The following is a 27305-nucleotide window of genomic DNA, read 5'->3' as shown; positions in this document are numbered from 1 at the left end:
CTGCAAGTGCATTTGACCTCTTTTAAAAGAGGGAGCAAATAATCATGATTTTTATTTGCTTTACAGGTACTGATGATATTGTGACAATGACTTCAGATAAAATTACACACCATAATCATTAACTGCAAGTTACAGATTTGCAGCAGTGTCATAAATATAGTAGGTATACAACAAATACTTGTTAAAGTTACACTTTGTTTTTCAACAGAGAGTTTAAAATGAGTAATTGCAATACTGATGTTTGTTAATTCATTTAACCAATACACATGGCCGAGTACTTATTATATAGTAAGCTCCACTGAGAATGTAAAAATGAGTAAGCCCTTATTCCTAGCCGGAGAAGTCCAGAGCCCAGTACACAAGACAGACAAGTCAACAGTGAATTAGAATAACAATGTGAGAGATGCTACACAAGGGTATCTACTAAAAGCTATCAAAGCAAAGAGGAATGACTTTCCCTAAACTGCCTTCTTTGGACCATCATTCTGTAGATCATACCTAAAGTATTTTCATAAAGGATAGCTAGTGGTTGTATTCCAAAGTCAAAGCCATGACAGTTCAGTGAAGAGACATGAGAGAACTAGTAAAGATACAGAGTACTGATACTGAAGTAATTACTGATTACTCTTATGCATGGTATCTACAGTCGAATAACAATAAATTATTTTCTCATCTTAACAACTTTGAACTAAGAATAATTTATATCAGAACTGGCAATCATACACACCTTGCCTAGTACACTGCAACCTACTTAAGAGCTACATTACATCTCTCTCTGACTAATCACTTCATAGTCTGTGGTCAATAAATCCTTCCCCTCCATGTATGGTGCCAACTTTCACACAGTTCTAATTTCCAGTCGAAGGGCTGTAAGGCCCAACAGAAAATGGTCCTCACATGAGACAATAGGTGACATATCAAATGACTAGAGACCATTCTTGGTAGCAGGTTGATGTTTGCAACAGGAGGTATTACATATACTCTATTCGTCTGCTATTCTAGTACTGCTTAATCCAATCCTGTGGATTTGCTTTTCAGATATCAGACCTAGAAACAAAATCTTGAGCTAGAAATGTTTCTTCAAGCAGCCTTATTATGCAGGTAAAGAATCACAGGCCAAAGTAACTTGCCCAAAATGGCACAGTTAGGAAATGAAGCCAGAACTATAGTCTAGATTTTCTTATTCTTTTAATTCTATCAAACTCTGAAGGGGACCATTAGATAAAAATGCCATCCTGAAGGCAAACATTAATCACTACCACTTGAATGATCTAAAATTCAGGATCAGGGCACCTGGGTGGCTCAGTTGGTTAAGCGACTGCCTTCGGCTCAGGTCATGATCCCGGAGTCCCTGGATCGAGTCCCGTATAGGGCTCCCTGCTCAGCAGGGAGTCTGCTTCTCCCTCTGACCCTCCCCCTCTCATGTGCTCTCTCTCTCTCATTCTCTCTCTCTCAAATAAATAAATAAAATCTTTAAAAATAAATAAATAAATAAAATAATAAAATAAAATTCAGGATCAGTTAATACTTGGGTTGCTCTTTTATCAACAGATACATTGCACATGGAAAACCAAAGTCCCCTGAAAGAAATCAGAGATACTGGAACAATCTGTAGAGATCAGGCACTGGTTGTACTGTGGGAAATACACAAGAAACCCGAGAGAAACACGGTCTTCTACAAAGCTTGAACTCTGTGAAGACAAGCATTGTGTGGATTCATTTTTATCCACAGTATATAACAACGCCTGGCAATAGACAATCAATAAAGCCTTATATGCCCAATGAGCGGCTCTACATAGATCTTCACAACAACACTGAATAAGAGTAATGCTCATGTCGGGGCGCCTGGGTGGCTCAGTCGTTAAGCGTCTGCCTTCGGCTCAGGTCATGATCCCAGGGTCCTGGGATCGAGCCCCGCATCGGGCTCCCTGCTCTCCAGGAAGCCTGCTTCTCCCTCTGACCCTCTGCTTGTGTTCCTTCTCTCGCTGTGTCTCTCTCTCTGTCAAATAAATAAAATCTTTAAAAAAAAAAAAAAGAGTAATGCTCATGTGAATGTGTCATAGATACAGAGCACAGCACCTCCCTGAAGGTTGCAGTATTTACCAAAACGAAGGGGAGTTGTTGGCATTCACTCTGTTGAGTGATAACAGACCACACCTCATTGATTTGAAAGTTGATGGCCTTATTAAGAAAGAAATAGAATGCCTTAAACCAGGAGAAGTAATTTCTCTCTTTCTTTCAGATCTGCTTTAAAATTCACATTTGCTGACCACTAACATCACTATTATCTCTTGTCATGAGTTTCATGAGTGCATGTGACTTTTCACCTTCTGGCTCAAAACAAGTCTTCCCTTAAATGACCACTGGGGAGAGAGAGAGAGAGTCTGTGTCAATTAACCAACACCAGATAAAACATTGGAGCTGATTTACATTTCCAGGAGTAAAGCACTAAGGCTCAAAGAATCATGGGACTGTGGCCAACCTTAAAATAAAACAAGTAGAAGTCAACCAGTTCCTAGACTGCCAATTGTACAGTGCACACAACTGTCCAAGTTTTCAAGAGACACCTGGAAACAAATAAAGAGAAAAGATACTGCCATTATCAATTGCATTAAGACTCTAGATTACACCTGACATTACATCATAAACACTCATTAGATATTTGGCAACAAGAGCTGATATAAACGAAAAGAAAAGTGACATTATGATTAAAAACCAAGATTGGGGGCGCCTGGGTGGCTCAGTCGTTAAGCGTCTGCCTTCGGCTCGGGTCATGATCCCGGGGTCCTGGGATCGAGCCCCGCATCGGGCTCCCTGCTCAGCGGGAAGCCTGCTTCTCCCTCTCCCACTCCCCCTGCTTGTGTTCCTTCTCTCACTATCTCTCTGTCAAATAAATAAATCTTAAAAAAAAAAAAAAAAACCAAGATTGTATGGTGACTAACATAACATAATAAAATAAAACATAAAAATAAAAACCAAGATTTAAAAGACAGTTAATGAAAAACTCTTTAAAATATATTGTGACATGAAAAAGAACTATATGATCCCAACTGTATAAAAACTCTAAAGTATTTGTGCAATGCGTTATCTCACACTGGGTAACAAACTTTGCTAAAACGTAGTAGCTTAACACAGCGACATTTATTTTGTCCATAAATCTGTAATGTGGTCCCAGCTCAGTGGGGACAGTTTCTTTTTCCTCCACTCAATGTTGAGTGGGACACCTTGAAGCCTGGGCCCAGAATCATCCAATGTTTTGCTCAATCACATGACTAGTGGTCGATGCTGGCTGTTGACTAGATGTCTTGGTTCTTCCCCATATGGGTCTCTCCTTTTGGTCTTCCTATAAAGGATAGTTTGAGCTCACTCACAGCATGGTGGCTGGATTGAAGGGCAAGCATCCCAAGAGCAAGAGCGAGAAAGCCAGAGAAATCATTCTCTAACCTAACCTTTTAAAGCACACAGCATCACTCCCACCAAGCCTGCCCAGACTCAAGAGGAGGGAGCAAAAGATTTCTCAATAGAAGAGTATCAATGTCACCTTGCAAAAAGAGCATGTAGGATAGGATATGCATTGATGTGACCATCTTTGGAATACATGTTGCCACACAGAGAAAAAAACACTAACAGCAAATACACTAAAATGTTACCTGATTATCCTTGAGTGCTGTGATAATGGCTTATCTACCTTTTTCCATCTGTTTTCCAAAATCTTAACAACTGGCATGCTTTACTCTCATAATCATTGCTCTATCATATATCTGGTGGGAGTAAGGCATTGCAATGGGAATGTAATCACTTTTCCCATAGTACTAGCACATTTTGGATTCTGAGATCCCCTTATCCAAGAGTGTAACTCATTCATTATATATGCACTAAGCTAGGCTTCTCAAAGAAGGTTCGGATTTAAGGAATACTTGGTGCTCAAAAAAAACAAAACAAAACAAACAAAAAACAGAAAAAAATGTTCTATGATCCATATGATTGAAAACCTCTGCCTCCTAGATCTTATCCCTGAGGGAGATAATACGCATGTGAACATTTTAAAGGCTCTGGAATATTCTGCTAAAAGACATTATTAACCCAGCTTACCTGGCATTTGAGCCCAATTTTTGTGCACCCAGCAGCTGAAGACACTTTGGCAGTCTACTTCCCTAAATCAGGATTTCTCAACCTCAGCATCATTGACATTTTGGGCTGGATAATTTTTTTTTGTAGAGAATTGTCCTGTGTATCCCTGTCTTCTACCCACTAAATGCCAGTTGCAACACCCACTTCTATCCCAATTGTAAAAAAAAAAAAAAATTTTTTCAAGACATTTCCAAATGCCCCCAGAGCACAAAATCACCCCTAGTTGAGAGAACTAGTTGTTCTCTAAACTAATAAGCAAAATTGATTATTAGCTTGTCAACTGTGGAGAAAGAAAGAAAGAAAGAAAGAAAGGAAGGAAGGAAGGAAGGAAGGAAGGAAGGAAGGAAGGAAGGAAGAAAGAAAGAAAGAAAGAAAGAAAGAAAGAAAGAAAGAAAGAAAGAAAGAAAGAAAGAAAGAAAGAAGGGAAAGAAAGAAAGGAAGGAAGGAAGGAAGGGTCTTGCCCAGATAATTCAAGAAATGAGCTGAAGTTTGTTGTGAATGAGGTGACTATAAATACACCTTCAGGGATCACCTCCAAAATCAAGCACATTCACTGACTAGAGATCTTTTCTACCAAGAAAGTAGCAAGAACAAAACCAAGAATATTTGTTTCTATAGTTCTCATTTTATTTAAGATTTTATTTATTTTAGAGAGAGCATGGGGGGAGGGGCAGAGGGAGAGAGAGAATCCCAAGCAGACTCCCCACTGAGCTTGGAGCCCCTCACGGGGCTCAATTTCATGACCCATGAGATCACAGCCTGAGCCTAAACCAAGAGTCAGACACTTAACTGACTGAGCTACCCAGGTGCCCCTATAGTTCTCATTTTTAAAAACCTATAGTCATGGTGTGCCTGGGTGGCTCAGTTGGTTAAGCATCTGCCTTCAGCTCGGGGCATGATCCCAGAGTCCCAGGATCGAGCCCCGCATTGGGCTCTCTGCTCAGTGGGGAGTCTGCTTCTCCCTCTGCCCCTCACCCTACTTGTGCTCTCTCTCTCTAGCTCTCTCTCTCTCTCAAGTAAATAAATAAAATCTTCAAAAAAATAAATAAAAAATAAAAACCTATCATCAAATCATGCCAACCTAGTCTAAATAACAAAAAGTTCTACCCATATTCACAAGAAGATTGATTTCCAGAATTTTTAAAGAAATGAAATTTTTTTTCCTTTAAAAAACATCCTGGAGGGGCGCCTGGGTGGCTCAGTTGGTTGAGCAACTGCCTTCAGCTCAGGTCATGTTCCCAGGACCCTGGGATCGAGCCCCAGGTCAGGCTCCCTGCTCAGCGGGAAGCCTGTTTCTCCCTCTCACTCTGCCTGCACCCCCCCCCCGCTTGTGTGCTCTCTCTCTCTCTGTCAAATAAATCAAATCTTTAGAAAAAAAGAAAAAGAAAGAAATCCTGGGTTTGCTGCAAGATTAAGCAGTTTGGCCAACTAGAGTTCAAGGGATCTGTTTTAATAAGTTATATATATATGTAATCGGCAAATACATTATTGACATGTAAATAAGGCCTCCTCTTAAAAATAATTGATCTAGCTAATGATCTTACTTACAGAGCGATTTAAATGTTAAAGTTTATTCAAATTCATATCCACATTGGTGAGAGCCACAAATCCATAATCGCCAAGTCTTCAGAACTACCCAAAATGTTCGCTCTTTTCCATGGGCTATTCAGATACTGAGAATACAATTAAGTTCTCTAAACTTAAACAGAATAGCCAAAAAAGACCAATAAGGAGAAAAACAAGATAGCACAGGGCTGGAAAGAACCTGAAAAGAGATAACATTTTGGAATTTTAAGACCCGGGTAGCATCAGAGATCAGGTGTCTGGCTTTCTCTGGAAAGCAACCTCTAGGATGGACCTAGGATGTTCCCTAATGGTGTTTACATCCCTGTGCAATCCCCTCCCACTGAGTGAGACTAGACTTGTAGCTGCTTCTACCAAGGAGGATAGGGCAAAAATGATGGAATGCCATTCCCGAGATTAGGTTCTGTGTCCTCTCTTGCTCACCCTGCGAGAAGCAGTGCCATGAGAACTGAGAAAGGCTTCCATAACCATCAGGGAACCGTGATTCTCAGTCCAACCTCCCACAAGGAACAGAATCCTTCCAAGAACCAAGTGAGTAAACTTGGATCATTCCCTGACGGAGCCTTCCAATGAGGCTGTTCCCCGATTGTACCTTTACTGTAAACTCTTGCGAAGAAAGCACTCAGCTATGCTGCTCCTGGATTGACGACCCACAAAGACAGTGATATAACACAGATTTATTGCCTTATGCCACCGTGTTTGGGGATAATTTGTTATATAGCAATAGATAATGTGATGGAGGGAATCTTGTCCCTCGGAATTCTTCTGCTGATGCTCTCAACCCCCAGGACCTCAGAATGTGACTGTATTTGGAGACAGGGCCTTTAAAGAGGTAATTAAGTTAAAATGAGGCCATTAGGGTGGGTCCCAATGCAGTTTGACTGGTGTCCTTGCAAGAAGAGAAAGAGACTCCTGAGATACACACACACAGAGGAAAGACTGCATGAGGACACAGGGAGAAGGCAGCCATCTACCAGCCACGGAGACAGACCTCAGGGAAAACCAAACCTGCTGACACTTTAATTTTGGACTTTCAGCCTCTGGAACTGTGAGGAATGAATTTCTGTGGTTTAAGCTTTCAGTCTTCGGTAATTTGCTATGGCAGCCCTACCAAACTAATACAGATAATTAGCACACTTTCTTTTTTTTATAGGTGGCAAGTAGACTAGCCCATGGGTGGCAAACTGCATGGGCCAAATCTGGCTTGCTGCCTGTCTGTGTAAATAAAGTTTTATTAGAACACTGGCATGCTCATTTGTTTACGTACATCCTTATCTACATCCGCACTGCAATGGTGGAGTTGAGTGGCTGTGACAGAAGCCATTTGGCCCACAGAGCTTATAATATTTACTCTCTGGCTCTTTATTGGAAAAAGTTTGCTTGCTGACCCCTGGATTCAATAATCTCCAAGGAATCAAGTATTCAAATTTCACAACATAGGATTCTAGAACCTAGAACCCCTAACACCCAGGATGACTCTCTATATATTAGACATCTCGAAGGATGGTCCCTGGCCCAGCAGCATCAGCACCACCTAGAAACTGGCTAGGAAAGCACATCATCAGGCCTCACTTCAGACCTCCTGAATCAAGTTATTGGGGCGGGGCAATCTGTGTTTTAACAGGCTGTCCACACACTGATGGGAACCATAGCTGTAAATCACTCTCCCAACTCACATCCTTGCATTGAAAATGTAGTAAGAATTGTTTTACTTAAAAAAAAAAAAGTCAGATCAAAATAGTGCCTACCAAAAAAGGGGTGTTTTCAAAGGATGTAATCCAATGTTCCTTGATTAGAATGAAAAATGAAGGTGATAGTAAATACTAATAATATGATTGCTTGATCACTATCATTTATCTCCCTTTGTGGAATTAGTAAAAAACCACAGCTGTCAAAATGTGTGTTGACTTTAGCTGCCAGTTAGAACTGTCCCCTACATTGAACGCCCTGACAGTGCTAACCTCCTCCAAGGAAAGAACGTTTTGCATCGTATATTTGCCAAATGCTAAAACAAGAGCAGATTCAAAACGCTCTTTCCAAGACTCAGCCAATAAAGCCTCATTTTGACTTTGATATTAAAATTGACCAGAGTAACAATACAAATTCAGGGCATTAAATATATTTTCTAAATGTAAGGGCTTAAAGAAAAAAAAAGAAAAAAGAAACAGGAAATGATGACGCCCACACACTCAGAAGAGGAATCCCAGGACCAAAAACCCATTTCCTGCCCTGCAAGGTAACAGAAACGTCTCTTCTTTATCTATAATCTGGTTCCTGTGCCACTCAGAATCAAGATCTAAGCCGAAATGTTGGTTCAGGGTTGGCAGAAGAATTCTATTTCTTCTTTTCCTTGAAAAACACGGAACGAGAGCGGAGTCCCCTATCTTGTCTCTATGCATGAAAAAGAGGAGAAAGAATCATCTTCCATTTACCGCCTGTAAAGCCCTTGGCCCCAGCTGCAGCTCCGCTCACATATCCAAGCCGACCTTGCTCGGCATGTGTGTTCAGCTGGAATCTCTGCTACAAGGGCTGACCAGTGAGGGGTGAGTCAGGGTTTTGCGTTCAGACCCGGTCCTGACGCCCTCACTCAACCTCCTACGGACGGTCACTGAGTTTTAGTCAAACAGAGCTCGAAATCAACAAGATACAACAGGTAACATCATATCATTTCATACTGAGGCCAGATGGATACCATAGGAAGACAAATCATGGTTTTGTGATTATCTGCTTCCTTGGGAATGTGAACAGCTCCATAGGGTATCACTTGGGAAAGTCTCCTTCTATTTTACCTGCTATTTGACTTTTTTCCCCTGGTGTCAGGGATCTAATGCTCTGTGTGGAACTGGGGAGCAGGGGTGGGGGTGTTGGTTAGCCAATATGTGGACCAGGGCCTGCATAATCCGACTTGATCAACTCCCCAGTCTCAAAAAAGGAAATGAGTGTCAAATTATTTGACTCTTTTTCAAATCTGCCTCTCTAAGAGACATGCTTCACTGTAGAGAAGTGTTAGGGGTATTTGCTGGTTATGGTGACCATTTCTTCTTACACAAATAGCTACCAGAAGATGCAACTCCCTCCTGAAAGAGAAACAAGCAGGAAAGTTGGCTAGAGCTCTTGTGGCTACAAACAGACATCATCTAGGAACTTCCAGATAAATGTTGAGAGTGTGTACTCGCACCCCAACCCAACAAGCATTTTTGCTTACCTCGCATATGGTCCACAGTGTTGGTTCTCCGATGTTCTCCCCTCTAAAAAAGACTAAGATGCAGTACGAGAATGTAAGGTGGTACAATCACTCTGGAAAACAGCTTGGCAGTTTCTTACAAGATTAAACATATACTCACCTTTTGATCTACTTAGTCTACTCCTGCGTGTTGACCCAGATAAAAATATTTACCCAAAGAAGAGCATATGTCCACACAAAGACTTGCATGTGCATGTTCATAGCAACTTTATTTGTAATAGCCCCAAACTGGAAATAATTCAAAGGTCCATCAGCAGGTGAATGGATCACCAAATGGCCTGCCCTGCGAGGTAACAGGAACGTCTCTTCTTCATCTATAATCCGGTTCCTGCGCCACTCAGAATCAGGAGCAATGCTGAAATGTTGGTTCAGGGCTGGCAGAAGAATTCTATTTCTTCTTTAGCTTCTCGAAATCATTGTGCTGAGTGGAAGAATGCTGTATGATTCCATTTACATAAAACTGCAGAAATTGCTAGCTAATCTACAGCGACAGGAAGTCAATCATGGTTGCCTAAGGATGGGGGCGGGAGGAGGGAGGACTTCAAAGGGACATTAGGAAACTTGAGGGGGTACGTTCGCTATTTTGAGTGTGGTGACGGTTTCATGGGTTCACACACATGTCAAAATGCACCAGGCTGTACCCTTTAAACATGAACAGCCTATTGCATGTCAGGTGTATCTGCATCACACTGGTTTTGTTTGGGTTTTTTTTTTCTGGTATGATTCCTACCTTCTTTTCACTGCAGAGACCTGATATGATGCAAACTGGAAATGTGTGGTACATTCGCTAAGTGCTTGGAGCGGTCAGATCGGGTATCACTTTTAGCACCATGAATGTCTTTCTGCTGAGAAATGTCATCCTCCTCACTCTGGATTCCCCCCACCCCCACCCCAAACCCAGCTGGCCTCCAAATCACACCAAATGTGATTCCAGTTTCCCAGATTCATATGACGTCTTCTGTCCCGGACAGGAAAGAGTTGACGAGGGCCATTCTTCCTTTCCTCTCTACGAAGTCAAAGAAGGGGAGAAACCCAAGGTGAGAGGTCAAGTCGCCAGATGCCCAAGACCCCATGCATGCCGCAGAAACCAGCCTCCAGCAGCAATGTGCTGTGAACTGGGGAACGGGGCCTTCTGAGCGGGTTTAGTCTAGATCTGATCTCGGAAGACACAGGAAAGCGAAAGAGGGGAAAATCACCTGGGTAGAAACATTCCCCACAGGGCCCCGGCCCCAGGGGAGATCCTCATCCTTCCTGACCTCATAGGAAAGCCCCCTGCTTCTCAAAGCAGCTTCGCACCCACAGAGAGATGCTCGCCAGGAAGATGCCACTTTGTGCTAAGCAGCAGGTTAACGTCAGCAGCCGTCCCTCAGTTTACATGCTCAACTAAATGTTAACCAGCGACGACAAGCACCATGCCTCCTTGCAGCACCCCCACCTGAAAGCTAGATATTTCCTCTAGCCCACCTGCTGTTACAGCGATAAGCTCTTACTCTGCGCCTCTTGCTATTCATGGCTCCCACCCCAGGTCACCCCACAAACCCAGGTGCTTACTTCTGAATGTCCGATATCATGAGATGAGTTTTTGATATGGGTCCTATCGGAGATGAAGGGAGGAAGATGCTCATGCCCATCCAGGATGCTCGGCCTTCTTGGCATACGAGGTTCCAAACCAAGCCGGTGTTGGTGGGTGGGGGGTGCCATGATGTCCGGAGGGCAAACATTCATGACGTCTCATGTGTCTTGAGGACTCTGAAACCAACTTCCAGTGGGGAGTCGCAGGTGTACTGTTTTCAGTCAGTCCTCAATCGAAGCGCAACTACTAGAGATTCCATAAACTTTTCTGTTTAGAACCTTCTCCCATCCGTCCTGTGTGCACTTGAATATCTCTGAGATGGCACTGTTTGTGCGTCAATGCCCATGAGAGTATAATGACTATGAGCAGTTTCTTACACAAAATGCTAATTTCACGTATTTAGTACAAAAGCATAGTTCACAACTGGAGTGGTTTTCCCAGTGTCTGGGGACGTCTTGGATTGTCATCACTGGGGCTGGGGGGAGCAAAGGAGGGCCTCTAGTGGGTAGAGGCCAGGATGCTGCTAAACCCCCTACAGTGCTCAGGACAGCCCCCCAACCATACACACATGCCAAAAATTATCTGCCCTGAAAATGTCAGCAGTATGGAGGTTGAGAGTCCCTGACATACAATGAAAAGTTGTGTCTTTCTGGGGACTTATCAAATTGATGGAAAAGTAAGCCACCCCCATTTTAAATTCAGTTTTCAGAATCTGGTGTTAGGCAAAGCATCTAATTTTTCTGCCTCGATTTTGCAGGTGTGCAAAATGGGAATGATCCTATGTCATATATTCCTCTTCTGTCTGTCTTCCTCCCTGAGAGCTGCTAATGAGTGTTTGCCAAGTACTTTGAAGATTCTAATTACTGTTATCCCCAGTCTATCAGTTCAAGGTTGTAGAGCACCTGGGAGTCCTGCAGATGGGATACCAAGCAAGGAAGCTTGTCCTGTCACTGCTGTTCCTGCTTATCCTTCTCGGAGGGCAGTATCAAGCCCTTAGGCTTGAATTACTCAAAGTCGAATTACTCAAATCAACTTTAGAATCTACTGAAAGAAACCAAGGGTTCTCACAATTAAATCACAGCCTTTCCCAAAGTCAAGGACTTCTAGTTGCCAGCAAGCAAGATTCAGAAAGTCTTAGCATGTGGCAAACATTCAATAGATCTTTGTTGATTGCCTGCTTGAGGCATAATTCACATCAAATGTTTAACAAAATTGGAGATATTAATATGTAAATTTCAGAGTTGTCATGAGGATTACATATATTATTTTTATTTTTTTTGCCATGAGGATTACATATATTGTTTTTATTTTCTTTTTAAGATGTTATTTAGAGAGTGAGAGAGAGCATGAGCAGAGGGGAGAGGGAGAAGCAGACTCCCTGATGACCAGGGAGCCCAATGGGGGACTCGATCCCAGGACCCTGGGATCATGACCTGAGCCGAAGGCAGATGCTTAACTGACTGAGCTAACTGGCTGAGCCACCCAGGCGCTCCCCACATGCATCATTTTTTTTTTAAAAAACAGTCCAGTGCCTCACGTATAGTAAGCACTGCCCTTTAAAAATATGTTTATACTTCAAAGTCTGCTGGATGACTGAAGTTTCCTCAGTCCCTCACAAAGTTCTTGCCACGCAGCCAGTAACCTGATGTTCACCACCCAAATCTCTTCGCCTGAGCGAGGATGATCCTCCGAGGCTCTCTGTTCCTTGGTGGCCCTGCTTCCTGATCCCGAGCATCTCTGTTTAGAAAGGACAGCAGCCTCATGTTCACAGAGCTGGGGGGGATCAACCTGCAAACCTCCACTGAGCACGCGCTACATAAATCAGCCGCGTGAGAGCCGCCATGAGACACAGTAAACAGGAGGGCGTGTATCTGTCATCGTGGAATGTCCAGCTGACCTGAGAAGTCAAGGCAGCATCGAATTACAGCGAACTCACAATGCCAGGCATGCAGAGGTGTTCGAGTGAGTAGCATGATTTATAAGGGCTCGAGGAAAATTCAGAGGGAAGGACCCGCCCGGAGTGGCCTGGGTGGGCTTCCTGGATCTGGGGGGATTTAAGAGGGCCTAGAAGCAAAGTAGGAGTTCCAGAAGGCAATGTGAAAAAAAAAAAAAAAAAAAAAGCAGCCTACACTGTCCTTTTCACTTCTCTGCCCATTGCAAGGTGATCGCTCTGATTTTTCCAGGCAAAATTTTACCTCCAGGGTAAAGGCCCTTGGTCTGTTCCATTGCTCGGTGGCACAACTATAAACTGTCCCTAGAGCTTGTCCCCGATCAAGAGGGGACTGAAGCAGACCCTGGCTTCTCACTCTGGAGGCTGCATCGTCTCAGCTAGAGGGCTTGGTGCGACATGGCTCCTCGGGCTGCCACCGAGAGCCTCTGACTCAGGGCTGGGGCCTGAGAGTCTGCATTTCTATCCAGTCCCCAGGCCATGCTGCTGTGGCTGGTGGGGACCTCATTTGGAAAACCACTGAACTAAAGTCTGGACACCTTCGAGCCAATACAAGACCTCTTTGGGGAAAAGATGTAAAATGCACACCTCACCAAAGGCTGGGTGGGAGCACAGGCCTTTGGGGGAAGCGGCACATCGTGGTCTGGGCCATGATGACGTCATTTTACTGGATGTCCAACCTCAAGAACTCAGGAAGACTCAAAGGCCTAGCTCCGTTCAACAAATATTTCTTGAACCCCTGCCATGTACCAGGGGCTTTGCAATAACATTATCTCAATGACATTAAAATATTTTAAGCAAGTGAGAGGTGCCTGGGTGGCTCAATCGTTAAGTGTCTGCCTTCGGCTCAGGTCATGATCCCAGGGTCCTGGGATCGAGCCCCACATCAAGCTCCCTGCTCAGCGGGAAGCCTGCTTCTCCCTCTCCCACTCCCCCTGCTTGTGTTCCCTCTGTCGCTGTGTCTGTCAAATAAATAAATAAAATCTTTAAAGAAAGAAAGAAAGAAAAAGAAAAGGAGGAGACAGACCAGGGATCTAACAAGAGAGTTCAAGACACACACATACACACACACACACACACACACACACACACATACACGCACACCACACCCACCAACACACCCTGAAGTGACCTTTCACAGGAAGGGGTGGAGGCCGGCAAAAGGGACCAGAGAGAAAAAACAACCCAAGGCAGACAGCAGATAAACTAGTCTGTGGTCAGGTCCAAAGCCTAGGAATCGAATCAACTCTGGAAAGTGGTCACCCCCCCCCACCCAGATCTGCTTACTTCTCACCTTGCACATTTTTTTACTGGCATTTTCTTCATTTTTAAAACTGCTTACCAGTCATGGCCCCTTGCACTGCATCTGATGTTTTCCAGAATCTCCTACGGAGTCCCTGTGGAACCCAGATTCTTTGAACCGTGTCAAATACGTGTTCCTCTTTGCAAAGAAGACCAGAGCGACTTCTGCCAGTGGCACTACTTTTTATTGCTTTTTAATGAGCGAAGCTGAAAAATAAGTTCACCAGTTGAAAGTGTCAGGAAAATTTGAGATGGCAAATGCAATTATTAACTCAGTCGAAATGTATTATTAATAATAATGCTTAGCTCTGTTGTAGCATTTTCTGGCTTCAAAGCCATTTACAAACATCAACTAATTAATCCTTACCTCAGCATGGTGAAGTCATTAAGTATTATTATCTCATTTCACAGAGAGGGAAACTGAGGCACCCAGCAGGGAAGCGCCTTGCCCAAGGCCACAGAAAGGATAGGATGGGCTCTCAGAGTCACGGGCCTTCTCTGACTTTTTTTGATCGTACCCTGGAAAGGTCTCGCTTCTGGGAAAAGTGAAGCTTCTAGAAGGAACCACGCCTCCAAAAAAAAAGGATTGACAGAGAAAGCCCCTGAACCCCTGCTTTGTACGGCCCCTTGCTACAAATAATCAGAATTTTATTTTTCTTGAGTGTTTTCCTTCCTCATTAACTTTATAAAGGCATGCTGACTTGGGGGGAAATGCCGAAGCATTTTAATGATGTATGAAATCAAAAAGAAAAAAAAAAACCTTCTGCCCACACAGAGAGAATACAAGCCTGGTGCTGGGACGCATGCTTTCCTTTCTCCCTCTCATTCTGCAGCCGCACCGTTTCTGTGCCGTGTAGCTCAGCTGCAGCCAGGAACTTCTTTTTTTAAGGGAAAGAAAACGAACATCGAGACTTCGCAGGCTCCAAAAGAGCGGAACTTGGTCCTAATTGCCCTTCTACAAAATCCTCTCCTCACTTCCATCCCCTGGACTTGGGTCAGAGCCACCAGCCCCCCATGACGCCCGTCTGGTGTTTTCCTTCTCTTTCATCTCATGTTCCCTCATTCACCCTCCTGTTTCTAAATCGCCTCTTCAGCAAGAAAGGTGACGGCTTGGGTATGAGCGCTGGCACTTTCTAAGTCTCTCCCCACAGTCTACAGCCTCTGTGGTTGTTAAGGAAAGGTCTCAGACTGAAAGTGCCAAGTGTCATGGTGTGACAGGTTCCTTCTGAGCCCTGGGCTTCCAGGGGCCCCTTCCTGCCGGGTCCTTGCGGTAGGAGCCTCTCCCCCTTCGTTGTGCACCAACGGTGTGCAGGGGGTGGGCAGGACTGAAAGCAGATCAGCTACCCCTCCCCTGCACCCCAAGATCCCCCCCATTCTGCCCTCCCAGCTTCACCTCATCTTGCTGCACGAACCACATCAGCACCATTTCTAAACGTGTCCACTGGTGCTTTTCTGTTTTGTGGGTTGGTGTGAAAGTCGTCTCTAGGAGCTGTTAAATCCTCCACACGGTTTAAAAGACATCTGTAAATTAAAAAAAAAAAAAAGGCAATGTCAAACTTTAGTGATTAGGGACGCCCATTTGGGTGATAAAACTATAAAGAAAAGCACAGAAATGATTACCATACAAAACAGAATAATGGTTACTTCTTAGGGTGTGGAAGGGGGTGTGTGAGGGGCATGGGGAGGAGCTCTGGGGCTCCCAGCAAAAGCCTCTTTCTTAACCGGGGTGTGGTTACAAGAGTGTTCACGTTATAATTCATTAATCACTAAGTAATACGTGCTTGTGCAGTTTTCTCTGCTTCTGCTCTAATTTACAATTTTTTTTAAGTTTAAAAAAAAAATCTATGGAACTACATGGACCTCATTCACAGCATAGGGGTAGTGCCCCAAGAACACTGGTGGGTTCTGTTATATTTTGGATTTAATAAAATTATTTCTATTTCCCCTCATTAAATCCAAAAGTATCTCTTAGGGCGCCTGGGTGGCTCAGTTGGTTAAGCGACTGCCTTCGGCTCAGGTCATGATCCTGGAGTCCCAGGATCGAGTCCCGCATCGGGCTCCCTGCTTGGCAGGGAGTCTGCTTCTCCCTCTCCCACTCCCCCCTCTTGTGCTCTCACTCTCTCTCTCAAATAAAATAAAAAAAAAAATCTAAAAAAAAAAAAAACAAAACAAAAAAAACCAAAAGTATCTCTTAGAGTTCCCCCAAGAAAAGGCAACAAGTTTTGAAACTTTCTGGTAGGTGAATTGCTCTTTGAAATGTGCCAGGTAATAGATGGAATGTGCAAAACTGGGTTGGTTTCTTCTCTTATGTTGAAGCTGTTGAGGGCTCCAAGTCTCCAGAATACAGGCGGGGAGGTGGGGGGGCGCGGTTAGGGAGAGCCTCAGTCCCAACAGGACACATCAAGGTGAGCCCCGATTTCCTGTGGCAGGCTTGGAAGACCAGCGCCCCTCATGAGCCCACACCCCCAGCCTACCCTCCCTCATTCCCAGCTGCCCTCCCACACCACACCTGCTCCTACCGATGGACCCCTGCTGCCTTTCCTGGTTCATCTGCAATGGATTCTTCTTCGGGAAGCCTTTTCTTAACCCCTCCAATACCGTGCCCAACCCCATTACATGGAAAGTGTCTCTTTGTGTGTCTGTTCTCATCACCAGACTGTGAGCTCATCTAGGGTAGAGGGGAGTCTTATTCATTTTTGCATGTAACACCTCGCGTGGCACCCACACATAGTAGGTATTTGGTAAATGTGTGTTTAACCTAAGCAAAACTGAACAACTGATTGACTAGACGCTGCCTTGTACCGAGAGGGGCATGACAAGGGCCCCCTGGCCCTGTCCCCATCCGCCTTCCTCTACACACACCTGCTCTCTCCATCGAGCCTGCCGACAACCAGGATCATCTGATGAGGTTCCTGGGCCCTGGCTCAGAGATCCCAAAAATGTTCCTCTGCATAATCCAGATACGTCGGCCAGGGTTTGGAATCACTGCTAAAATCCGGTCAGAGAAATCTGCCATGATGTACAAATGATGCTGCAGGAGAAATGGACATGAAATAGTCACATCCACGTAAAACGTTGGACAAGCCATGACCCCAGCAGAGGGGAAGAGAAAAAAAAAAAATCTTGTCACTGGAATTTTAGAGTTTTACAAACAACCTCAAGCAAAATAAATTCGGTCAAAGACTTAGCCCCCAAATCCAGAGCACCTGTCAAATAAACCGTTTCTTTTGCTTTCAAGAAAGCAAAAGGAAAAAAAAAAAAAAGTGTAGCGGGTCTCTTTAACTGAAGGTACAAACTCAGGTCTTTGGCAAATGCCAAAATATCTTCGATAACACATTTACACACCTATAAAAACAAAAAGTTTGGTCAGAAATGCCAATAAATGATTTCGAGCCTGTATTAAAGCCATACAGCTGCAAAAACATAAAATCTATCTCCGGTTTTTCGGGCACTGGCTTCAGAGAAGGGCCAGTTACCGAGTCTAAATACAATGACTTTTTGAAATGTTCCTGGTAAAAATGAGATTGCTCTCAACTTCGTACCGTGTGTATTTCTTTTCTGTGTGCAAAGCCGACACCAGGGCACCGATGAACATCCCCGTTGGGCAGGGATGAGGGGTGGGGAGGAGGAAGGGTATCGGGTTGGAAGTAGGTGGAATATTTTGTGGCTTAGCCTCCAGCCCGACACCAGGCAGAACTTTTGCCATTCGCGTAGATGCCGATGAGGGAGGAAATCAAAGAAACGGGGCTCTTCCAAAGCCAGGTGGAAGAAGAAGTCCCCTGTCCCCCCACCCTAAAGCAGTGCTGAGCAGAAAAGGGATTTGTTAGCACGTCAAAAGACATTTGCCATGGCATCCCGTCCACGGGCGCCCTCAGGTCCAGGTCTCCCTGAAGCCCATGTTCAGCTGTGGCAGGTGGTGGCTCTCCCCAGTTCTGATCCGGCTGGAAGTGCTTGTTTGTTCAGCTTTTGCCCCTGGGCACAGCAAGAAGTTGCTCTGTTGTAATTCCAGTTCCAGCGAGCTTGGTGCATCTTTAACAGTTCTTGTGTTGTTATTAACTTAGTGACTAACTGAGAGGTGTTTGGCTTTTGAAATTGTGCCATGAAAGCTTCTCTCTCATCTCTGGGTGATGTCAGCCCCATAAACGGGAGATGTAGAGGAAACAATAGAGGTTTCAGTGCTAAAACTTAATGAGGTGGGACCCTGATTTTCCCCCCAATCTAAAATCACCTCCGTTTTCGGCACCGGGTAGTAGAAAGGGTCTCTGAAAGAATTTAGGTTGTGGATTTAGATTTAAGAGTAAGGTTGGGCCCTTTGACTTTGAAATTCCCTAGGAGGGGAAAAAAAATGTGTGAAGGCTTTTTACACTCTCCACCAGCAGATGATTTCAAACAATTCATACAGACTTTATGAGAAGAAATTGCTGATTTCCCAACACACCTGACACAGATGATCCCAGCGAGCCTTAAAGCAGCCCTCAAAGGCAGGAGACAGTGAGTTTAGCACCAGAAACTAAAAGACATGAGCCTTGGAGAACCTCAGTTCAATGCCCAGCAAGTCGACAGCTTAAGGAAAGAGCAAAACCCAGGACCCCCTGGATAGGGACTTAGATTCTTTCCAAGTGCCAGAAACAGCCTTAGACATCAGTATAAATTAGAGAGCTATGTGTCCCCAAAGGAAAGACACATAGTAATGATCTTCATTAGGAAAATACTTTTAAACCCATGGTTTAACATCACAGAGCAATCATGAAATTGAGCACCCATGTCGACCTACCGACAGCTAACTCATGATATTAATTAATGGTTCGCAGGACCCTTGCCAAAACCTACTCTGAATGCTGATGCTGACGCAGCACAATCTCTTCAATGAGTACAATTAACTTCTCACTTTTTTTTATGGTAGCTTCCAACCAAGGCAGTGGAGAGGCGTTTACACGTACAACTTGCAACAGCTTCCCGGTTGCTCTGGGGCCTTCCGATGCAGCAAAAAAACAAGCTATCCCATGCTAAGTGTTGCAATGTCTGGCTCAAAATAGAGTCCAGAAGCTCAGCCAAAAGCTGGGGGCCTGACTTTCTAAATTCTGAGTCTGTGTTGTTGGCGGTTTACTTCATCCCCCCTCCACACACACACACACACACACACACACACACACACAATGCTCAGATCACATTCTCCAATGGGGCTTCGGCTTCTAAGACAGTTTGTTTGACTTGGAGCCCAATTCCAAATAATCAAGGGAAATGGGTACGAATCTCAAGAAAGTTTTCTTTATACGTTATGTCTGTGAGCCCTCCTTTGCCACTACTAATTTTATGACCCTATGATAGGCAAAGTGGACCACGATTCACAACAAAACAATGCCCATAGGCTGGATGACTCAAAATCACACCACAAGTTGAGACTTTATTCCACAAAGAAGCAAAGCACCTGTGCTATGCTTGGGAAAGTGCATTGTTACCATCCTCCTTTTTTTCTCAGCATTCTTGTGTTTTTCATTGGGTTTCTTCCCAATTTCGATCTCAAGAGTTAGGGGTCTGTGCAATTAATGGTCGTCCAGTTTCCAAATAGCAATTTGGGACCTGAATTTTGGAGCCAGGCAGGGATTTTAAACATACATCATTATATATCTGCACATCAAATAACAGAACCCACATTACAGTGAAAAAAGCATCGCTTTGCTTTTCTAGAGATCTTTCGATACATAAATGCATATCTTTCACTGAAAAATAGCCTCCCCCAAGAAGCAAATCTCTTTCTCTCCCTTCATGCATAGATAACACAGCCCTTGAAGCTCCCTGAAGCACTCACAAGAAGAAAATTCTTGTAGCCACATTCGAAGCATGTCTCTGTAGGTAATTCCCAGTCCACAGAGATGATCTCTGGAAGCAGGATTGGTGCAAGTGCACAGGCTAGAATCTTTTTTTTTAAGATTTTATTTATTTGTTAGAGAGACAGAGAGAGATAGAGAGAGCACAAGCAGGAGGAGCGGCAGGCAGAGGGAGAAGCAGACTCCCCGCTGAGCAAGGAGCCCGATGCGGGACTCGATCCCAGCACCCTGAGATCATGACATGAGACGAAGGCAGATGCTTAACCAACTGAGCCACCCAGGCGTCCCACAGAGGCTAGAATCTGAGTATGCATTTTTTGAAATAATAAGACTCTACAAGAGCTACACACTATTCGGTTATTTTTCCTTTCCTGCCCTTCTTTCTCTAAGGTGAGTTCTAGAGTATGGCTATTGATAGAGAAACTGTGGCCACAAAAATGCTGTTAAACAGATACACCTGGGTTTTTCCTTCTAAAGTTTCCCACCCACCGGCTTAAGACCCTATAAACTAGCAAGCCGCAGAGCCATCACTAATAGTTTGCTAGGGACCTAGTCCAAAGATCAGTCCAAAGTTTAACAGTTCACCTTTCACTTATTCCTAGGACAGGGATCTCTTTATCTCCCCGTACTATACCGGCAAAGTACTCAAAAACAAGTCTTACGAATCATGTCCTAAGGCAGGCTAGCTTTACAGATCTGAAAAATTAGGCAGAAAGATGTAAAATGATTTATTCAGCCCTAAGAACCGCCAGCTCCAACTTCCCTCACCCATTGCTAAATAAGCCTCACTAATTTTCTCGATCTGATAAATTACTGATAAAATCAAAGAGAACGTGAATCTCAGTGTTCTTGTCTCCCAGATGAGGCCTAAAATCTGTGTTTGTTTGCATATGCATTTCCAAAATGAGTAATTTAGAATTACCTTGCTTATGTCATTTGGTACAGTCTGCCTTCAGGCACGAAAAACACAGGCTGATTAGTGACAAATGTTGCTTGTGTCACCTGCCCCAACTAAACCGTCCAAAGGAAAGCTCGAGGAAAACTTGGCGAAGAGGTTGGAAACGTTGGCATGAGACAGGACCTCCGAGTTCCTTCCTGCATTGTGGATTCAAGATCGATGGTGGGCATGGGAGTGGTTAAAGAAGCGTGAGCGTGTATGGAAATCACAACTTCTCCACACAACAGAAATCATTAGGTAACAGTAAGTCAGCGTGGCATGGATACATAATGCTCAGGGTGGCTTATCCTAAGTGTAGAGAAAGTTGGGATCACCTGCTTTTGTGATATAATTGGCTTTAATCAATGCGACAAACTCAACAGACACTTGCTACCATAGCATGGTAGTCAACGATGACTACCAATAACAACTCACAGTGATTGAGCGTTTACACAGTGCACGACACTATGGTACGTGTTAATGTGGGTTGTCTGATTTCATCCACCCCTCAAAACTTTGTAAGCTCAGTAATAAAAGAATCAGAACCAAATGGACCAGGAGATCTAGGTGAGGTTCTTTCATTCAGCAGTTGTATGATGTTGGGCAACCAACCTCTCTAAGCCTCTGTTCCTCATCACAAAAGTAGAGATAATCATGGCGGATGCCTCCTAGAGATCGTGTCTGGATGATGTGACCCAATATATAGAAAGAACTAGGTGTCTAAGTGCCATTTACTTTTGATTTATTGATTTTATTGATTGCTGAGAGCACAGTATCTTTCAAAAAATAACAAGTATGATCTTTTTATCTGAAAAATTGAAACTTCAAGAGTGTAAGTGTCATCTTATGGATCGCCAGAGAGAGCGCAGCTTCTCGGCTGGGCTACAGGGAGGTGGTTTTCCTCCTTCATTACCCCACGTGTGTCCCTCACAAAGTTTTGCTCTTTGTCCAGGAACCTTTCCGAGTTGGATGGAATCATCCTTTTGTCAAATACCCACAAGCCCCTGGGGTTTCCTGAGAAGCAGAAGGAAAGACTAAGGAATGACTTGTCTCCCACCAGCCCAAGTTCAGTTCAGGCACTTCTCGTGGGGACTCTTTCAGCTCCCTATGCATGCCCACAGCAAGCACCACCGCCTGCCAGCCTTGGGCTCTTCAGGTCCTTCAAGCTGGAACTTCTGCTGGTGGGCGGATTACTTTATGCCTGTAGTCATATACCAGGGAGAAGGGGCAAGAATTCTTCTCCCGGGCTTCATGATGTAATCGTTTGTATTACCATCTTATTTCCATCATGACTACCTCGTTATTCCAAAGTACCAAGAGCTGACTTTCCATGGTACATTCCCGCAGCTAATAGTGAGCCTGCACAGCCTCTCTCTGTTCCCATTGCCATTTTTAATTTCACTTGAAAAGTTATCAGGTTTCCTAAATCCAGTCGAAGACTACCTCCTCAACGAGAAAGTGGCATGGAAGGGGCTGCTTTTTCTGTTTTGAAATATTAAAACGAAAGCCTTCTGTCAGTGAAAACATCAGCCTGGGCTGAGATCTCCGATTCCTCAAAAACGGTGGTGGCCCCATCGTCCAAGGAACAGGTAAGACTAAACGCACCAAGCGAGGTTGGGATGTTCATGCTGATAACTTGGTTCTCTCTAGAATTCTGCCTGTGACTAAATCCATTTCCTAGAAGTAGGAGAAGTTGACTGTTGGCCTATGGAATAGTTAGTTGTCTCCCACTTACTTCTACTCCTTGATACCTCTACATGAGGAATAAGCGTAGAAAAATGTGATTTCTGTTATACGCAACTGATAAATTATTGAACACTACATCTGAAACTAATGATGTACTATATGTTGGCTAGTTGAATTTAAATTAAAAAAAAAGAAAAATGTGATTTCTATGAAAGTGAGCTCTTGGTCTTTGTTGAACACTCAAACCAAAAGGGAAGAGTAAATACTTGCTGGACATGTTGTGCTCGAAAGGAGAATAAAACTAATACAGTCAGTAGCTCGTATGTTGGCAGGGAAGGGGGAGGAGTGTAATGAGTGGAATTTATCATGGAGAGAAATTAATATTTATTAATTCCTCTTGGCAAAGGAATAACAATGAGTAGGACTGTGGTTATCTCACCATTTTGGAAGTCTTCGCAATGCTGATCTGGAGGATGTTGAAATCTAGATGCATGTGCTCTCAAAAGTCAAGGAAGTAATCAAGAACTAAATCTCTCCACCTGCTAAAAGAAGGATGGGCTCAAAGGAGCAGGGTGTCAGTCTGTGGTTCTCTCCGTAGCTACCGGTTTAGAATGCCACGGATTCACTGACATCTTGAGTAGCCTCTCTGTTTCCATTCACCCACCTATGAAACATATGAAATAATACATACTTTCCCTTCCTCCAAGGGATGTGTCCACCCAATATAATGAAGAACATTCGGGTTCTTGTATTATTTTTCTTGCGAAAAATTCCCCCAAGAGGGAAAAAAGTAGCTCGGACTTCATTACCACACCTGTCTACAACCTCTGAGTAAAGGCACAACACACTTTGCATGGCTATGAGACAGACATGGCCCGTGTCACAGGCTCGTAATTCAACCACCCATCCTTCCACCCTGGTTTGCTGGGAGCCCGTAGGCAATTAACTTAAGCACCCCATAGTTCAGCTTGTTCATCTGTAAAATGGGTATAATCATGCTACCTCACTCATGTAGCATGGAGCAGTTAATTAACGATGTGTAAAGCTTTTGAAAATATAAAGTGCAATGTATGTGCTAATTACTATAAATCCAAAAAAAGCACCACAGTTCAATGTTTAATTACCTATATATTTTATTGAAAATATATAAAGCACATAATAAAATTAACCTCTATGTCAAAAATTACTGCTAGCCTGCGCTGTCTTGTTCATTCCTCTGCCAGAAGTACAGTAGCAATTTCCTAAACTAAAGTAATAATTTTATTCAATGGGAGAAGTTTAACCAATATGACCAGGCCTAACCGGTGATTTACTGAGTCATAAAACAGCATCTCCCAGTCTTGCCTCAATTTCCCTTAGTTATTATAATTCAATTACTGTAACACTAGGGTCTATTACCAAAGCGTTGTAACAAGATAGCAAGGTTTTGTGCCAATTTCACGTGAAAGGGTTTAAACACTGTATGACTTTTTATTTAGGACTTGGAAGAATAATCCAAAATATCCCATCAAGAGGGAAAGATATTCCAAAAGTGATTTTAAAGTCTGATTTAGAATGAGAAAAGTTGAAGCAGAAGGAGAAGAAGGAAATCTACAGGTACCAACCCCTGGCTTCTCATTCTCCCCTTCCAGAGACAGCACGAAAAGGAAACGTCTTTGCCTTAGTCTCTTGCTTTCCCACCACAGAATAGATTCCTATAGACGATAGCAAGGCACATTTCTCCTCTCCAACAAACTCTGGATGCACACTTGTTTGAGAACAGCCCATGGACATTCAGAATTTCAAGAGGAGGACAAGAGATGCAAAATGCAATTTGAGGTGTCGTTAGCTGTTAGACCAGATTATCTGTCCCTGCTGGAAAGAACGACAGTGATCAAGCCATGAATACCAAAAACACGTGGTACCTGCTTCAAACTCATCACCAGGCCGTAGGGACCCGAGACGAAAGTTTTTGTGGACAAACTTGAGACCGTTCTGAAAGCCGTATGTAAGAAAGTTACACGTAGTTGAATGAAGACAAGACTGGGAAAATGATTGAATAGGTGCATGTCACTACCAAGGGAATTCAGAGCAAGGAGAGGTCTCCATAAGGAATTCCTGGAGGGGGTGGGTCCTCGGAGGGGCTACGACAAAAGGTGCGGTTGACGGGGACAAAGAGGTAGTGAAACAGAAAGGTGAGCGTGTGTCTGGGTGATCCAGAATAAGGATCCAGGAGGAGAATGCCGGATGTTGCCCTTTTCCTGAAGCCAAGCCAAGCAAACCAGAGACATTGTTCTGAACCCTGTCTGATTGGATTTTAAGCCACAGACAAGCCTCCAAATACTATGGAACCACCTCTTCCAAGTGCCTCATTCAAATGCACCATTCTTGATGGGCTCTTTTCCACATTTGGAGATGAGTATTCTTCCGGAGAACTTAGCATACATGAAAATGAGTGAAATTCAGTTCTTTGCTTTTAGCAACAAACACGCTCTCCCCTGCTTGGGAAAGTTGGCCCTCGTCTCTGTTTGTTCTGTCCCAGACTGGCTTCCACGCCCGTTCCCTTTTCTGCAGCTCGCTAGCTTCGGCAGACAGGAGAAACACAATGTGTAGAATTGGACTGGCTTCAGGAAAATGCTTGTTGCGACCATATTCCTGCCGCGGCTTAAAATCACACCACCCGCCCGGCTTGGCACACACCCGCGGTTTGGGGGATTGAGGGTGGGGGGGATGCACGGTTCCATAGGACAGTCGTATATATACCATTAGATGATGGACTTAATTTTCCTGGAGAAAATGTCTCCCCCTACTTCACATAGGCACAGGCTGAGAAAAGAAGAGGAGAGATTTAACAGCTTCCTCCAGAGTTGTTTGGGTTTTATTTAAGAGCTTGATTATGATACATATGAAACATTTTAAAGTTTGAGAGCTACCTATAAACCTGTTCCCTCTATGCTAATTGCTCTCCATAAAACTCGATCAAGAATGAGTCTCGGAGTCCAGGACAAGCTCCAACACGCCCGTGGGCACAAGTTCAGAGCGCACAGGGCCTATCTGATGGGGCCTTTGGAAACAGATAGATAGCCTGATGGATAAATGATAAACAGATACATCATATTAATAGGTAAGTGATCTTGCAAGGAACTCAAGGTGATGGAAAACAGCATACGGTAAACAGTTTGTCATCACATTTCATCAGACAAAACCCTTTGAAGGGAGTAGACACCTCCTTTCGGCCTACGTGATTCATCAGTCCCGGCAGGGACTCACACCAACCCGCGGATCCCTCTGAACGGGAATCAGAACCGGTGAGCAGAGAAGGGGGATCCCAAGGGAGCGGGCATGAGTGAACCCCGAGAGGTCAGCCATGCCCTCTGCTTTGGCCACAGTCTATAAGCAGGAGGGACCCCAGGCCACACTTGCCCCAACTATTTGAAGAGAAAGGCTTGTGGCCCCTCCTCTGGAAGGCCACCAGGTCTGAGCTCTGTCTGGGGGACTCTGTCTACACATAGCTGCCCGCTCTCCGGAGCTCAGCAGCTGCTCCCCCACTGGAACTAAGGAGCATAAACAACCAAATGCCAGGGCTGGGAAGGTCCGAGCATCTCGCCCGCCGCCTGCTTTTGGGATTGCAAATGAGTTGGCCTCCGAGAGGTGTGCTTAGTCAGGGCGTCCTAAGTGCAGAGCTAAGGCCTCCAGGGCCCTCTTCCCTCCTCGACCCACTAGTGAACCAGCCTGAAAAAGTGTTGTGTCCCGGTCTACGGGCTGCCTGCTACACGCTAAGCCTGTGCTCCCTTATTATATCTTAACTCTTCTTACAGAAATCCCTTTATGGACCCACCGTCAGAAGATCTGCTAACCCGTTTACAAGCCTGCAGCTTTCTATGTGAATGGCAATTAGTGAGGATGATAAAAAACCAATTCCCTTGGCTTAAGCCCCCAAACACTCGCAGGATGGCATGATTTGTGGACTAGATACCATTGATTCAATCCAGGCCATTCACACACTATCACAACACGCAGGGTCAAAGCTCTTATGAAGGCCTTTGAGGAATTTGGCCCTAAAACATTGATTTATTAAAGGTTCTCTCCACGCAGGGTATGGAAGGCTAGAAGAAAGGAGTGTGTGTGCATGTGCGTGTGTGTGTGTGCACGCGCGCATGTGTGCACACGTGTGTGGTTTCAGCAAAAGTGTCTGCACCAACCACTTCTCCTAAAGGCAAATTCTCCACTAACAACTTTGGAGCAGAGGTAACTTTCCCAATGTTGTTTCTGCCAGGATCCCTGATTTCACACACACACGGAATGGAGCAGGGGACTTATAAAAAAATTAGACTAACCAACCACATGAATTTTAGGGTCATGAGAGAGAGGTAACTGATTTTTATCTCTCAGCAGTTCCATCAGAGTTTTGCAAACATTTAAAAGATGGCCTTTGCACATCCTTGAAGATACATTCCTCAAGAATTACAGGACCAGGAAAGAGTTCTCCAGTCCTGGCTCCCCGGCCCCTGGAGGACTGAGGGCATCTCTGATGTGTCTTATCGCTAAAGATTAAAAAGCATCAGAAATCATGTCTCTCCCACTCGTTTGGAGAAGCCAAATGTATGCCAGCTTGGAGAAAATAATGATGATTGTGTTAATTTTACCACCTGGATCATATTTTTGGCAAACCACAGCTGAACTAGTCGGGAATAGACTTTATTAATTTGTGAGGCTACGTTCAGGTTTTGGTGGGACTCCCTCCTCTGACTTAAATACTCTTCCATTTCTTGAGAAAAGGTCTCAATGTCTCACTTTTTACAAGCTAAACAGGTTAAGACTTGTTTTTGTTTTTTTGTTTTTTGTTTTTAGTTGAGGAGATACAACTTACAGGGAACATTTGGGAATGCCAGGATTTCACTGGGGCTGATGAAAACCAGAAATATGAGTTCTTCTCAAGCAGAAAAGAGTGAAGTTCTTGACCATGACATGCCTAATTGCACGGTTCTGCCACCTTCCCCCTCCACCTCACTCCCCTGGAAGCAAAGCATGGATGTGATTCCTCAAAAAATCATAACCTAGGGACGCCTGGGTGGCTCATTGGTTAAGCATCT

General features: G+C 44.1%; 2 long non-coding RNA genes across 2 annotated transcripts in view; one reads left to right on the top strand and one right to left on the bottom strand.

Moving 5' to 3' along the window:
- LOC144382095 (uncharacterized) overlaps positions 1-2002 on the top strand; it is a 79760-nt gene extending 77758 nt beyond the window's left edge. Inside the window, exons 2-3 of the long non-coding RNA XR_013448499.1 lie at positions 67-159; positions 1552-2002. This is a non-coding gene — a long non-coding RNA (uncharacterized LOC144382095). The remainder of the gene's footprint in view (positions 1-66; positions 160-1551) is intronic.
- Positions 2003-11475: 9473 nt separating this feature from the next.
- LOC144382094 (uncharacterized) lies at positions 11476-15187 on the bottom strand. Its single transcript, XR_013448498.1, has 3 exons — positions 15176-15187; positions 13823-13989; positions 11476-11573 (listed from the first exon to the last, which is right to left on the bottom strand). It is a non-coding gene; the product is annotated as an uncharacterized LOC144382094 (long non-coding RNA).
- Positions 15188-27305: the final 12118 nt, after the last annotated feature.

The sequence above is a fragment of the Halichoerus grypus genome, chromosome 6 (assembly GCF_964656455.1).
Source record: "Halichoerus grypus chromosome 6, mHalGry1.hap1.1, whole genome shotgun sequence".
Lineage (NCBI taxonomy): Eukaryota > Metazoa > Chordata > Mammalia > Carnivora > Phocidae > Halichoerus > Halichoerus grypus.
The sequence above is the reverse complement of the archived record's forward strand: the minus strand, read 5'-3'. Positions and strand labels throughout refer to the sequence as shown.